General features: G+C 39.4%; 1 long non-coding RNA gene across 1 annotated transcript in view; it reads right to left on the bottom strand.

Moving 5' to 3' along the window:
* LOC142429361 (uncharacterized) overlaps positions 1 to 15,557 on the bottom strand; it is a 133,606-nt gene that overhangs the window by 82,087 nt on the left and 35,962 nt on the right. The window contains exon 2 of the long non-coding RNA XR_012780420.1: positions 13,777 to 13,929. This is a non-coding gene — a long non-coding RNA (uncharacterized LOC142429361). The remainder of the gene's footprint in view (positions 1 to 13,776; positions 13,930 to 15,557) is intronic.

Raw genomic sequence — 15,557 nt, 5'->3', positions numbered from 1 at the left:
CCAATGAGGCCTCTGTGTAGGCATGGCCTTCTCCTGAGAATTATGGGAACTTCTGTATTTTCTCTTTGGAAGCAGGAGACCCTCTATTTTTCAGTTCACTCCCTGAGAGACACTCTACTGGCAAGACACCTGGCACTACGCTGATAGACCACATGCCCTGGGAACTGGAGAAGCCACATGGAGACCCCTGCCAGCGCTGAGATGCTTCTACCGCCACTGGATCCAAAAGAATTCTGACATACTGGTCTGTGATCTTCCTGCATTCAGCATAATTGCATGTGTTTCATGAGTCTAAAGAGCACTTTATAGATTGGTATCTGACATATGGGTTAATATCAGACTTATGAACTTGATCTGGAGTGGACTGGCCTATTTTCTCAATGTTCAATTGTTGTTATACATAAAGCTCTTTCTTATACTCATGAGTGTCTATGAATTTGTTTCTGTAGTCTACCCAGACTAACACATGCACCTGCTCATGCAGCCATCTCAATGCGCCAGTTTTTAGCAAAAAACAGCATGCCTCTCTTGCTCCACGCACCTTACTAACTTGACCTCACTCCATGAGACTTCTTTTTGCTTCCTCAAACCAAGAGGGACATGAAAGGATGGTGATTTGACGACATAGAAGAGGTGAAGAAGAAAAACATGAGGGAGGTGCTGTCAGCCATCCAAACAGTTGAGTTTGAAAAACGTTTCCCAAACCACGGCCACACATCTGTGCTCTAATGTTCATCCCGGCACAGTCCACAATTGCAAGGAGAGGAAGGGATCAAAAAACAGTTGTGCAGACACACAATGGAGGACTACGCATCCCTAAAAAGCAGCGAAGGACTCATGAAGCACTTTGCCGCATGGGAAGAACTGGAGGAAATCATGCTACGGGAACTAAAGCAAGCACAAAGGACAAGAACAATGTAAGCCCACTGAGGTAAGCATAGGAGAAAAGCTACTATATACACACCTCCCTGCGGTGAGGTCCAGCAACTACGGCAGGGACCAAACCCAAGCCAAGGACACATACAGCAGCCAACTATATAAGAGGAGAAATAGAGAGATAGGTAGATAGATAGATGATAGATAGATAGATAGATAGATAGATAGATAGATAGATAGATAGATAGATAGATAGAAGAGAAAGAAAGACAGAGAGAAAAAAAGACATGGGGGTGGGGAGCAGGGCACTAAACCACCCAAGGGGAAGGTATTGTTTATATCTCCACAGGAGAGGGAGAGACCAGGCTTCAACCCAATGTGCCAAGATGTGAATTCAACATACCGGCATGTACCAGGGAACCAATAGAGAGGTCTGTGGGGCCAGCCCCAATCCCAACTATGTGGACACCCCCTCCTCCAGAAGAATGCACATCAGAGGGCAGCACTGGGGCTACAGCTTGGGGAGAAGGGTGCGAAAAAGAATGGAGAAGGAGGAGAAGAAATCCTGGCCCACCAAGCTCTGAGGATGATATTCCTGCTCGGAGCAGACAATGCATGGGGAGAACCGTAGGGCCAGCCCCATCATGGGACACAGCATCCCTCACTGAACCATGATGTTTTGGGGGACATATAACCCCTCCTCCCAAGTGAAAGAACAATGCAAAAGTGGGTGAGGGGTGATGGAGGATTATGTAAGAAATGAAAATAATAAACTATTACTTATCAAGGGTTCATAAGGGAGGGTGGGTGGAGAGGAAGGGGGAAGAAATGGAGAGGTGATATCATGGGCTCAAGTGGGAAAAGAATGCTTTGAAAATGATGATGGCAGCATATGTGCAAATATCTTGACACACTGGAAGAATGTATAGATTATGATAAGAGATATAAGAGCCCCAATAAAAGTATTAAAAAATAAATGTTTCCAAGAATGGAATAACAGATTTCACAAATATATTCAGTGTAATGGAGAGCACTTTGAAGGTGATAAAATTTTTAAAGCATATCTTTATAAAAATAATTCATTTTTAGTGGGGGATACCTCTCATAAAAACCAAGAGACAATTATTCAAACAGAACAAAGTGATATTGCCTGGATTTAAATCCGAAAATGTATTCTGGGTTGTATTCTTTCATTATACCTATTTAATCTGTATGTGAAGCAAATAATCTGAGAAACTGGACTGGGTGAAAAAGAATGCAGCATCAGCATTAGAGGAAGACTCATTAATAGGCTTCAATATGTAGATTATACAATCATGCCTGCTGAAAATGAAGACTTGTAGCACTCATTGATGAAGACCAACAGCTACAATATAGATTATGCTTCAACATAAACAAAAATGCTCACACCTGGACCAATCAGCAGCATCATGTTCAACAGGGAAAAGGCTGACATGGCCAAGGATTCGTTTTACTTGAATCCATAATCAATGCCCATGGAAGCAGCAGCCGGAAATCAAATGACGCATTGCATTGGGTAAATCTACTGCAAAGGATCCCTTTAAACTGTTCAAAAGCAAAGATGTGACTTAACAGACTAATGTGTACATGATCCAAGCCATGGTATTTTCAATTGCACGTGAAAGGTGGGCAATGAATGAGACTGGAGAACTGATGCATTTGAATTAAGGTGTGTTGTTAAAATGTAGTGAAAGTACCATGTACTGGCCAAATAATAACCAACTATGTGTTGAAAGAAGTACAGCCAGAATGAATGCTCCTTTGAAGAGAGGGTGGCAAGATTTCCTTTCAATTACTTAGGATATGTTATCAAGAGGGAGCAGCCCCTGGAGAAGGTTGCACTTGGTAAAGGAGAGGGTCAGTTAAAAAGAAGACCTGAGGAGCAAATAGTATGAAGGCCACCACTGACCTCCTCTAGGGAGAAGGAGAATCCAACTCCACACCCACCCAAGGCTGACTCCCACAAGGCAGGGGCCAGGCATGCCTCCAGCCTCCACTCCATTTTTGACTCTATTCTGACACCATCACTCCTCCACAGCATTCTACTACTCTTCTGGATTTGTAATTCATTGCAAAGTCCGCACAGATCTCATAGACAATACTCATGATTGTGTTGGTTTATTAGAGAAATTAACAGGTTACAAAATATTAAGGATAAAGTTATTTTATCCACAGCACCTTCTCTCAGCCATGCTGAGAGTTCAGCCATGTCTCTTGAGTACGTCTAGCCACACGGTCCCTTGGTTTCTGCCCACTCTGTCTTATGGTCTCGGTATGGCTCCTCTGCTCTAGCTCACAATCATGGTGCTGTAGCCTCTTGTGCCTCTACTGATTCCACCATTACAGGCAGGGATCTCATACACACCCCACTGGTGGCTCTTCTTTCAAGATGGTCATGTTGTTTCTAACATGACTCACCAGTATACCCAAAGGAATGGCAAAACTGACCAATCCCTGCGTCAGAATCTTCTATACCTTATTTACATGTGTCCAGCTAGTCATTGGTAGGAGTTACAAAATGTGTAAGGAGTCACAAAAACTACAGATAGAAATGCTATGCCAAGTAATTTCACTTCATCATACTCTCAATGAGATGGATTGACACACTGGCTGCAACAGTAGACTCACACATAGGAAGGATTGTGAGTGGCACAGAATCAGGCAGTGTTTTGTTCTGTGCACAAAGGGCCACTATGGATCAGATCTGACTCTACAGCACCTAATCATAAATGGTAATTCGATGTTTAACTTTTTGAGGAGTCCCCAAACTGTCTTCCATAGCAGCTGCACCATTTTACATTTCCACCAGCAATAAATAAGAATTTCTATGTTTCCACATCTCCACCAACACTTCTTATTTTCTGATAATAGCCATATATTTTTGTTGCTGTTGGTTGCTCTGGAGAAATTGCTGGGTGTTATAGAGCAGAAGTGCTCCATCGGTTTTTCTGTGATCGTTAACAGACACAGATCACCAGGCCTTTCTTGTCGTACTGCTGGCTGGGTTCCAACCACCAGCCTGCAGGTTAGCAGTCCAGCATTAATCATTTGTGCAACCTAGGAATCGCTTCCAAAACCTAGTGGGTATAAAGTAATGTCTTACTGTGGTTTTGATTTGCATTTTCTTCATGACTAAACATGGATTCCTGATGGGGCCATGGTTAAGTTCTTAGCTGCGGAATGAACAGTTACTCTGCAGAAGAAGGGTGAGGAAGTCTACTTCTAGAATGATTTAATCCTTGGAAAACTGATGAGACAGTTCCACTCTGCCCTACACGGTGACTGTGAATAGAGTTTGGTAATGATAAAACATATTGAAAATATTTGCATGTGCTTATAGGCCATTTGTATATCTTCTTTGTGGAATGTCCATTCAAGTGCTTGGCCTACTTTTTAATTGAGTCCCTGGTATTTTTTAGTTTGAGTTGTAGATGTTTGGTATATTTTATTGGCATTAAAATTTTAACATATTCATCATTATTAAATTCTATATGCTGTCTTTTCACTTTCTTGATAAAGTCCTTTGATATAAAAATATGTTCCACTTTCATGAAGTCTAATTTGTCATTTTTCTTACATGGCTCATGCTTTTAGTGTAATCTAGAGTCCATGGAGAGGACACAGAGTGGCATAGTGGTTACACATTGGTCTGTGATACCTATGATCAACAGTTTGAAACCACCAGTAGTTCCATGGGAGAAGACTGAACTTTCTACTATTGCAAACAGTTACACTCTCAGAAATCCACAGGGGTCGATATGAGTCAGCATTGATGATGACAGTAAGTTTGGGGTAGGGTTGGGGGTTGAAAACAAGGCCTTGAAGTTTTATTCCCAATTTTTTGTCTTCTAAGAATTGTATGGTTTTTGTTCTTATATTTAGGTCATTGATCCATTTTTAGTTAATTTTTCATAATCTTTCCATGTGAAAATCCAGTTGTCCCAGTATCACTTATTAGAGAAATTATTTTTCCCCTACATTGAACTATCCATAGATTTACAGTTTTATTTTTGGACTCTCACTTGTATTTTTTATTTTTTCCAATTAGATTTCATCAGTCAATATGTCTATTTTTATATCAGCACCACACTGTTTTAATTACTGTAGCTTTGTAGTACATTTTTATTTTATTTTTTCAATTAGATACTTTTATTGGGGGCTCTTACAACTCTAATTTCAATCCATACATGCATGCATTGTGTCAAGCACATTTGTACATATGTTGCCATCATTATTTCCAAAGCATTTTCTTTTTACTTGAGCCCTTTATATCAACTCCTTATTTCCCCCTCCCTCCTTCCCTCCCTCTCTCATGAACCCTCAATAAATTATAAATTATTATTTTCATGTCTTAAATCGTCTGCTGTCTCCCTTCACCCACTTTTCTGGTTGTTTGTCCTCCTGGGGGTGGGGGTTATATGTCAATCTTTGTGATTGATTCCCCCTTTCTTCCCCCACATTTCCCTTACCCTCTTGGTATCTCTATTCTCATTATTGGTCCTAAGGGGTTTATCTCCCCCTGGATTCCCTGTGTTGTGGGCTCTTATCTGTAGCAGTGTACCTTTTCTGGTCAAATCAGATTTGTAAGGTAGAATTGGGGTCTGATAGTTGGGGGAGGAAGCATTAAAGAACTAGAGGAGAGTTGTATATTTCATCGGTACTATACTACAAACTGACTGGTTTGACTCTTCCTTGTGACTCTTCTGTAAAGGGATGTCCAATTGTTTACAGATGAGTTTTGGGTCTCCACTACACACCACCACCACCCCCATTCACATTGGTATGATTTTGTTCTGGGTCTTAAGATACCTGATCCCATAGACACCTCATGATCACACAGGCTGGTGTACGTCTTCCATGTGGACTTTGTTGCTTCTCAGCTAGATGACTGCTTGTTTATCTTCAAGCCTTTAAGACCCCAGAAAGTATATCTTTTGACAGCCAAGCACCATCAGCTTCCTTCACATTTGCTTATGCACCCATTTTGTCTTCAGCATTCATGTTGGGAAAGTGAGCATCACAGAATGCTGGCTTATTAGAACAAAGTATTCTTGTATTGAGGGAGTACTTGAGTCAAGGCCCAATGTCCATCTGCTACCTTAATACTTAACATATAAATATAAGTACATAGATGTATTTCCCTATTGTTATATATAAATATATTTACATATGTACATGCCTGTATTTAGACTTCTATAAATGTCCTTTACATCCTAGTTCTTTCTTCTACTTCCTTTTACTTTCCTCTTGTCCCACTATCATGTTTGGCCTTCATTTGGGTTTCAGTAATTCCTCACTGTTACATTGCCCTTGATTAAGCCCCACTAGGCATCTTACTACACCCTTCTCTCCATCAATTTTAGTTCAATTGTTATTTCCGTGTCCCTGGGTTAATTGACACCCCTCCCCCTTCCTTTCTCCCACCTCCCCTTCTCTTGTGTCCCCCTGGAATCATCAGTCCTGTTGTTTCTTCTCCAAATTGTTTATCCCGCCTATCTTTTCTAGATAGACATGCAGAGACATTAATAAGGGGAAAATTGAGGCAAAGCTAAACAAAACAACAAAGAAAGACAAAACTGACAAAATACAAACAAACAATAACAACAAAAGAAAGCCAATGACAAAAAAGAAAAAGCCTAGAAATAATTGCAGGTCTGTTTTTTTTACCTTTAGAAGTGTTTCTCAGTCAAGTCTGATGGGGTGCCACACTCTGTCCCCAAAGTCTGTTTTTGGTATTCCCCAGGGTCTTCGTTGCTTTGCTCCCCTTGCTGCTCTGTTGCATCCCCTTAGTGTTTCACCCCAGTGTGATGGAGGCATGATTCCTGCACACTGTCTCCAGTGTTGTCCCCAGTAGCGCTATGGTTCAGTGAGGGACATCATGTCTCATGGTCGGGACAATTCTATTCCATCAGTCCATATGTCTATTTTTATATCAGCACCACACTGTTTTAATTACTGTAGCTTTGTAGTACATTTTTATTTTTGAAAGTATGAGTTCTCTTACTTTGTTTCTGTGTTAGTCTGGGTACTTTAGAGAAACAAATTCACAGAAACTCATGTATAAGAGAGAGTTTTATATAAAGTTTAAGTGCACATCAAGAAACCATCCCAACCCAGTGTTGCCCAAGCCCACAAGTCCAACATTAACTCATATATCCGACACCAGTCCACAAAGTCCTCTTCCATCTCACGAAATAGATGCAATGATGCCAACTGCAGGAGGAAAGTCGAGTCAGTGAATGTGTAAGCATCTCAACACTGACAGGAGTCTCCACACGGCTGCTCCAGCACCCAGGGCTGCATTGGGGTGGGTCCATGAGGCTTCTCTTTGGGGATGTCTTGCAGGAAGTGAGCCTTGCAAGCTGAAGCAGAGAACTAGATAAGGCACCTACACCTTGGTCCGACCATCACAAAGCAAGAGACCTGAGAACTAGAAAGCCATTTATCAAAAGCCATTTATCTCTCCACCATTCAGTCAACCCCATATATGTTTATCAGCCCGATTGGCACAAAATAAGATTGATTTGGCTCTTCTGGGGCCCTTGAAATCCATCTGAATGTGAGGAATTGACATTTTCATTTCTGCAACGATGTCTGTTAGAATTGTGATGGGTATTGAATAGAATCTGTAGATTACTTTGAGTACTATTGACATCTTAACAATATTACATCTTCTAATCCATGAACAAGGAGCCCTACTGGTATAGTGGGTTACAAGCTTGACTGTTAACTGCAAGGTCAGCAGTTCAAAACTACCAGCCCCTCTAAGTGAGAAAGACAAGGCTTTTCTGCTCCTATAATGATTTGTTGCTTCAAAATTGATGAAAAGCAATGTAGACAAAGTGGAGGCCCAACCCAAAACCCACCTGTAAGATAGAGAGTCCCTCACAGAAGGGCCATGTGGTAGGAAGATATATCCAGGGTGCAGTATAGCACTGATGAACCACGTAACTATTCTCTAGTTCTTTAATATTTCCTCCCCTTACTATTGTGGTCTTAGTTGTATCTCATTAATCTTGTTAGACCTGCCTATGTTCATTTGTAAAATTAAGATTGTTCGATGCATGAAATCCAAGATAGATAAACCCTTCAGAAACAGTAATGGGAGTAATGATTCCCTAAGGGTATGGGAAGAGGAGAGGGGGGGAATGGGGATGGGGGAAGGGAAACTGATAGCAATGATGAGTGTATAATCCCACTCAATGGGAACAAATACCAGAACCATAGGATACCCTGGATGGTGCAAGATGCGGCAATAGTAATAATACATAATATAATAAGTATTCCTGGGGGGTAGGTTGTGGGAGGTAGGGGATAAAGGGAGCTGATATCCAAGAGTTCAAGAAGGAAGAAAATGTTTTGAAACTGATGGGGACAGCAGTTATACAATTATGCTTGATCTAATTAAATTATGGATTGTTATAATATCTATAAGAGCTCCCAATAAAATGATTTTTTTAAAGATGTATTGCTTCAGAAACCCACAGGGGCAGTCGTACTCTGTCCAGTAGGGTTGCTGTGAGTTAGAATCGACTTGATGACGGTGAGTATGGAATACATGAACAAGAAATCATTTTCCATTTATTTCATTGTTAGTTACCATCAAGTCAAAGAACATTTTGCGGTGTATTTCTCTTAGGAGTGATCTGTTCCAGTTCATACAAGCACAGGTTTATCCCAAACAAAGCATGTTTAAGTAACTTTCTGCAATCAGTGAATGACAATAACAAGTTATCTTAATAATACACTAACTAGACTTAGTCTCATTAGAATATCTTAAAAAAAATAGTGGTGTCCAAGGAGATCTGCTGGATACTCAAGGTAGAGAAGTCTAACTCAAAGGGTTCTATCAATTGTTTGTTGTTATTGTTGTTGTTTGGGAAGGGGGCTAATCCTAAAGAGGACACAGGATGGTTATGGAGCTTATTATGAAGCTATAAGAAAATTGGAAAATTAAGAAAAAGTTCAGGAAACATATGCCAGGGATATTTTTCTATCACAATTATATACCTGCTTATTCTCTGAGGGGAGCAAGGGCAATCCTTCGATAATTTAATTGAGAAATCTTACCCATCCACCCTACAGCCCCGATCTTGACCCTTGAGATTTCTTTTTGTTCCCCAAACTAAAAAATCATTGAAAGGAAATATTATTAGAGTCTATGAAGGCTGCCAAGCTGCCAATTTGATGTGGTGTAAGTCAGCATGTCATAACTATTTCGGGGAGGGAAGAATGAAAACACGGCCTTCAGAAATGTACATACCTAGACAGTTGAAGAATATATAGAGAAGTCATCGCGTCACATTTTGATATTTTTATTTATTAAAGTTTGCAATGAGCTTAAAGCAATAATATTTTACCTGCCTCATATTCAATATTATTTGCCATAATTTATAATTCTTTGCCACAATTCAAATGTATTATTTTTGTCTTTTTCATTATTCAGCAATATTTTACAGTTTCTAGTGTATACATATTTCATGTCCCTGGTCAAAGCTATTGCTTGGCATTTAATTTGTTTACAGTCTATTCTAAAGGGAATTTTTTTTCACAATTTCCCATTCAGATTGCTCACTGATAATATCTAAAACCTGGCCAATTTTAGAGTATTTGTATCCTGCCACTTCACTGTAGCTTTCTTATAGATTTGGGTGGATTTTCTAAATATAGGATTATGTCATGTGTAATTAGACATGGTCTTTTTCTTTCTTTCTGGTTTATTGCTGTTTCTTTCTGATTGGCTGAGTTCAAGTACACTCCAACTCCTAGAAACCACATATAAAATAGAGTGAAACACTTCACCGTCCTCACATATGTTGTTATGTTTGAGCCACTGAGTCAAACCATGTGCTGAAAGTGTTCCTCTTTTTCACTGTCCCTCTACTTCCCCGAGTATGAGGTCCTCTTCCAGGACCGGGTCTCTCCACATAAGGTGTACAGAGCATGTGAGCTGAAGTCTTGCCAGCCTTGCTTCCAAGGGGAATTCCAGTACTTCCTCTCCGATAAATCGGTTTGTTCTTCTGCTACTTTCAATATTCTTCCTGTGTTAGGTGGTGTTCTCTAGAGAAGCAAAACTAGTGGCTGTTGCGTGTGTTTGTATGTAGAAAAAGATTTCTGTCAAGAAATAGCTTACACAGTAGTAGATGTAGCTAAGTCTCCAAATTCACTGTCATTTAGTCTATTCTGACTTGGCGAGGCACAAAACTACTAGCCACAAGGTCAGCCGTTTGCACCAACAGCTGCTAGAGGAGAAAGATGTGGCATTCCAATCCTGTAAAGTCTTAAAATCTCAGAAACCCAAAGGGACAGTTCTACCTATCTTATAAGGTCGCTAAGATAGGTACGTCCAGTTCGGTTCAAAACTCCTCTTGACTCACGTTGTTGTGGAAGCTGATGAACTAGAAGCAGGATGATAAAGCATGAGGGGTGAGGGTGGGGCACAGGCTGCTGAATGCAGGGGTAAATGAATGTGAGTTCGTCCAAATGAATCTATCCTGGGATTGGCAGGCAATGCCACAGGATATTGCCCAAACAGATGCAGGATCCAGCTCCGGCAGGAGGCGACAGACCAGAGAGCTCGGCTCTGGTTAAGATCTCTGTTATACAAAAGGCCACATCCCCAAGGAAGTGGCATTGGGCTGCAATTTGATAGATTGAGCTCCACCCCTACCTTCAAGCAAAAGTGTCTTAACTTACAGAGACTCTAACCACCACGCTTCCCCCAATACCATAATTCAAAAGCATTGAACTTTCTCTGGTCTTCCTTATACCTTGTCAATGCTTTGGAGGCCATTAAAAAAGCATCAGAGCTTGGATAAGGTGTACCTGAGTCTTCATTTCTGACTTGCATGCTTTCATTCATTCTCCATGGAGTATGACTTTAGCTGAGAGTTTTTCATATATGCCCTTTTCTCATGTTAAGGAATTATCCTTCTGTTAATAATTTGTTGGATTTTTCTATCATGAAAAATAATAATGGATTTTGTGAATGCCTTCTGCATCATGTGAGATGAACAGCTAGTACTTTTTCTTATTTCTATTAATGTAGTTCATTACATTAATTATTCTTTTAATACTGAACCATTCTTACATTTCAGAAATAGATCCTTTTAATATGTTGTAGGATTTGGTTTGCTAAGTTGTTTTTGAGAATTTTCACATCTACATTAAGAAGGGATATTCATCTCTAGTTCAAGTTCTGTGATGTCTTTATCTGCTGTTGATATTTGTTATCTCATAGAATGAGTGGAGAAGTATTCCCTCCTTTCTAATTTTTGGAAGCATTTGAAAAGGATTATTGTTCATTCTTCTTGAATCAGCCTGTGGAGATGTTTTGGAATTGGTAGAATTGGTCTGAATTCATGCTTTCTGTAATATGTATTAAAAAACCAAACTCAGTGCCATCTAGTCAATTCTGACTCATAACAACCCTATAGGGCAGAGTAAAGCTGGCCCTGTGAGGTCCTAAAACTGTAACTCTTTTTTTTAAATCGTTTTATTGGGGGCTCGTACAACTGTAACTTTTTACAGCAATAGAAAGCCTCAACTTTCTCCCAAGGAGCAGCTGGTTGTTTTGAACTGCTGGCCTTGTGATTAGCAGCCCAACGCATAACCACTATGCCGCCAGGGTTCTAAATATGTATATATAAATTCATATCTAGGCATGTGTGTGGATATATGCATAACTGTATATGTGTGTATGTATACAAATATATATTTCTTAGCTCTCTACACTAAAAGGACTAGCAAACATTCCCACTAACAATGAACACACCTGGTGGCCAGACCTTGGTCTCTAACTGAACCCCAAAATTCTCAGAGACATGGTTGATTCAACAGGCAGGACAAGATAATTATAAAAGATCTTATGATGGCAACAAATATACATATGTTCTTGACACAATGGATGTATGTATGGATTGTGATAAGAATTGTACAAGCCCCCAATAAAATGATTTAAATAAATAAAAATAATAAAAGATCTTGAAATATCTCTGCAAAAATACACATTGCAAAAAGTGCTTAAAACAAAGGTGAGGTTATATTGTAAGGACGCCAGAGGTAGCAGTATGCCCCCAGCTCTCTCTCTCTCTCTCTCTCTCGCTCTCTCTCTCTCTCTCTCCTGGGCCAAACCTGGGAATGTAGTCATTCTTGGGAAATATATAGTGAAGAATTAAGGGGTGAAGTCCTATGATGTTTGCAAATTCCCCTTGAGCTCAGAAAAAAAATACAAAGAGCAATCAAAATCAAATGAGGTAAATAGTAATCAGATATTAATCTAAGTAAAAGATATAGGGGTATTCTTGGTGCCATTTTTATTTTTGCAATTTTTTGTCTGTTTTCAAATAAAAGCTGATCTATAAAGAAAAGAGAGGGGGGCATAAAAGGGAGCTGAAATCAAAACGTTCAGGAAGGAAAAGAGTGTTCAGAAACTGATTGTGGAGCAATTGTACAATCCTGCTTGGTATAATTGAGCGAAGGAAAGATATGATATCTGTATTAACTCTCAATAAAGTGGTTTTAAAAAAAGAAAGACTTTGATATTCTGTAGTGCTAGGAGCAAAGAAATCCAGTCTGCAACTTAGCCTGGATGGCACCGCTCGACGGAGCGTCCAGTTACTCTGTGCACTGGGCCGCCCTGAGTCAGGGACCAACTCGGTGCAAGCTAACAGCAACAGAGAAATAAAGGGAAATTATGTCATGAGATGTTTTCCTTTTCCCTATTAAGTAACATTGAAAGTTGTTTTGCTTATTTATTTGACAGTAAGTCTGAAAATATTGAAAGTGGTATTTTTTTCAATGCTGCAATCTTCTAATCGACTTCCTGGTCTTCAACACAAACTCCCCAGGCAGGGGTGTGTATCAATCCTACCTACGTTTATCAGGGCCAAATCCCAGAACACATCCCCCTCCTCAACCTCTTTCCCTTAGGGTTATATAACAGCATGATCTTCCCACTCAGTATATTTTTAGAATTCTCCCCAAACCCAAGCCTGCAATAAGAAAGAAAAACAGAGATTACAGCTTGGGGTTCGGTGCCTATATATCAAAACTCACTGCACTGTTTTTCTTGGATGCTATCTCTTCAGCCTCTCTAATCTGATATATATATAAAACCTATGTTTTCAATGTTCAAACATTTTATCTCTACCACTACCCGGAGGAAAAGTGCCCCTCCCTAGGGTTTGTTGCTCTTGTTTTTTTTGTTTGTTTTGTTTTTTGTGTTGCTCTTGTTTTTAACAATTTAATTTAAATCCCTTTAATTTAAAGTCTCCTGAGAGAGGCAAGACAAAAGAGAAAAAAAGATTGGTGTTTTATTGAAGATGAATGCAAAATAAATCTTAACATTTAAAAGTGTTTATTACTAAGAGATCCAAAAGGCTTTATTCTAGATAGATCATCAAAATCCTTCGAGAAGGGATTGTAAACAGAATGGCTTCCCTTCCAGCGGGCAAGCCTGAATGTTGGTCACTGAAGACACCTAGAGGACATATTGAGGAACTACATGGGAAACAACAAATGCCCAGCTGATTAAGGATTTGTTTAGGATACCTGGTGGGAGGCGTTAGAAATCAGGCCTTTGACACTAAAAACTGGGTTATTGGGTTCTCAGCACATGCCAGAGTAACTTTTTATTATGTTTAATATGCTACATTAGCCTCAAACATGTATGTTCTGTGAGACGCCTGTGATGGATGATAAGTAAAATAACTGAGTCACTGAATTCTATATTTAAAAATGTGTTGAATTGACAAGTTTTCAGTTAAGTATATATTTTTACCACAATAGCAAAAGAGAAGAATAAAATCATTAGAACGCTACACTATGCTCGACTGAGGTCATATGAGCAAGAAAAACAGAAACCAAAGTGAAACTCACTGTCAATCGGGTCCATGCTGACTCATAGAAGCCTCCTGTGGGGTTCCGAGACAGTAACCGTTGATGCGTGCAGAAAGCCCAGTCTGTCCGCCGGTTTCCAAGGGCCAACCATGCAAGTCACAGCGCAATGTGGAACCACTGCGCCTACTGCTCCTAAGAAAAATACAAAGGGGTTTCCAAAAGCACACGATAATTCCATCTTGTCATTTCATTTTTCCACAAACTTTCTGAAGCCTCCACATATTTGTGGACTCCTCTATTTGATTTGCTTTTCCCTGGATTAGTATTGTATCTGTCAGTGGAGTATTCTGTGAAGGCCACTCAAACCTCCCTGTGCCTTGCCAACAGCCCCACTACGCTTGACCTTCCAGAGAAAACAGAGATGATCCGTCAATTGTTCTCTTTGGTCCCCCGACCTTCTGGTATTCTTTCCAATTACTAGCAGGTTGACGGAAACAAAGCTTTGCTCCCACTTTGGGAATCTGAACTTTTACTGTCTGGGCGGGCAAAAAACATTCCGTTGCAGCAAATATAGCAACTGGTTCAGACGTAGTTACAACTTTAAAAGGACAATTATTTTTAACAAAAAATTCCAGGGCCCAGAGAGAAGTTTGGCTATTTCAAGCAATGTTCATTACAACAAAAAATGTAGTGGTATCTAGTTCTTTGTGATGCAATTTATCCACGGCACCTCCTCCAGAGGTAGCACAACTAAGTTGTACGGTGTTTTTAATTTTCCTTTGTAACATAAATATTAGACTATGCTGATAATGGTGCTCTCGCAAGAATATCCTCTTGTCTATCAAATAATTGGTTTAATAAGTGGTAGTAAAAAGAACTTTTGAGCTTTCTTCATCAGAATCATTTTTTTAAATAACCTAAAATATTTCTTCTCTTTTGTTGGGGTAGGAGCAGGGGTCGGGACAGGAAAAGAGTTGCTTACCAGTGTCTGGTAGCACTTACGAATAGCAAACTTGAATATGAGGTTTCGTTTTTATGTCCAGACAGGGTGTGGTTAGACATAGACTTGAAATTAGGGGAAATGTACGTTTGGCAATTTTCAATTTATTTTTCAGAGAAGAAAACAGTGAATAGATTTGTTACTTCTACCCAGGTCACGAGGACCACCTCGATTTCATATGTGTCATATTCAAGTGTACCTGGTGATGGCATTATTACTTCATGTTTAATAAGAACCCACATGGAATGGAAATAATTAAATGATACAAATAATCATGATTTCCATATGTAAAAAGTTTCAGTCTGGTACTTGAATGGTACAATTCATTTAAATCGACATAAAAAATAAGCACAATCAAATGTTTTGGAATGGTTAGTTAAATGCAGATGAAGTTACAAGATTTTGAGTTAAAATGGAACCAAGTGGCTATCACTGAAATATTGAACATGAAAACAGGAAGCCAGAAGACTTATAAAGGTGGTTGAAATAAAGGTATAAGTCAAAGTAAATACACAGGTAAATTTTTTTTCTCTATCAAAGGAAGTGTTCTGCATGCCCAAAGTAGCTAGAATCAAGACTGTTATAAATTCCAAGAATGAGTAATTATCTTATTTTAAACACATTTCCTTCTATTAAATAGCCAAGAAATTTTCTGTTTTAATCTACTTATATTTAAATACACAATAAATATGAATAAGCTACGCTATTTTGGTAGTTAGGTTTTGTGTCAACTTGGCTGAGCCAAGAGTCTCGGTAGTTTAGCAGTAATCGTTCATGATATGTTCCAACACAATGTAATCAACTCCACATTGGAAATTAA

Source organism: Tenrec ecaudatus, chromosome 16 (genome assembly GCF_050624435.1).
Source record: "Tenrec ecaudatus isolate mTenEca1 chromosome 16, mTenEca1.hap1, whole genome shotgun sequence".
NCBI lineage: Eukaryota > Metazoa > Chordata > Mammalia > Afrosoricida > Tenrecidae > Tenrec > Tenrec ecaudatus.
Note: the sequence above shows the minus strand (reverse complement) of the source record. Positions and strands in the feature narration are given on the sequence as shown.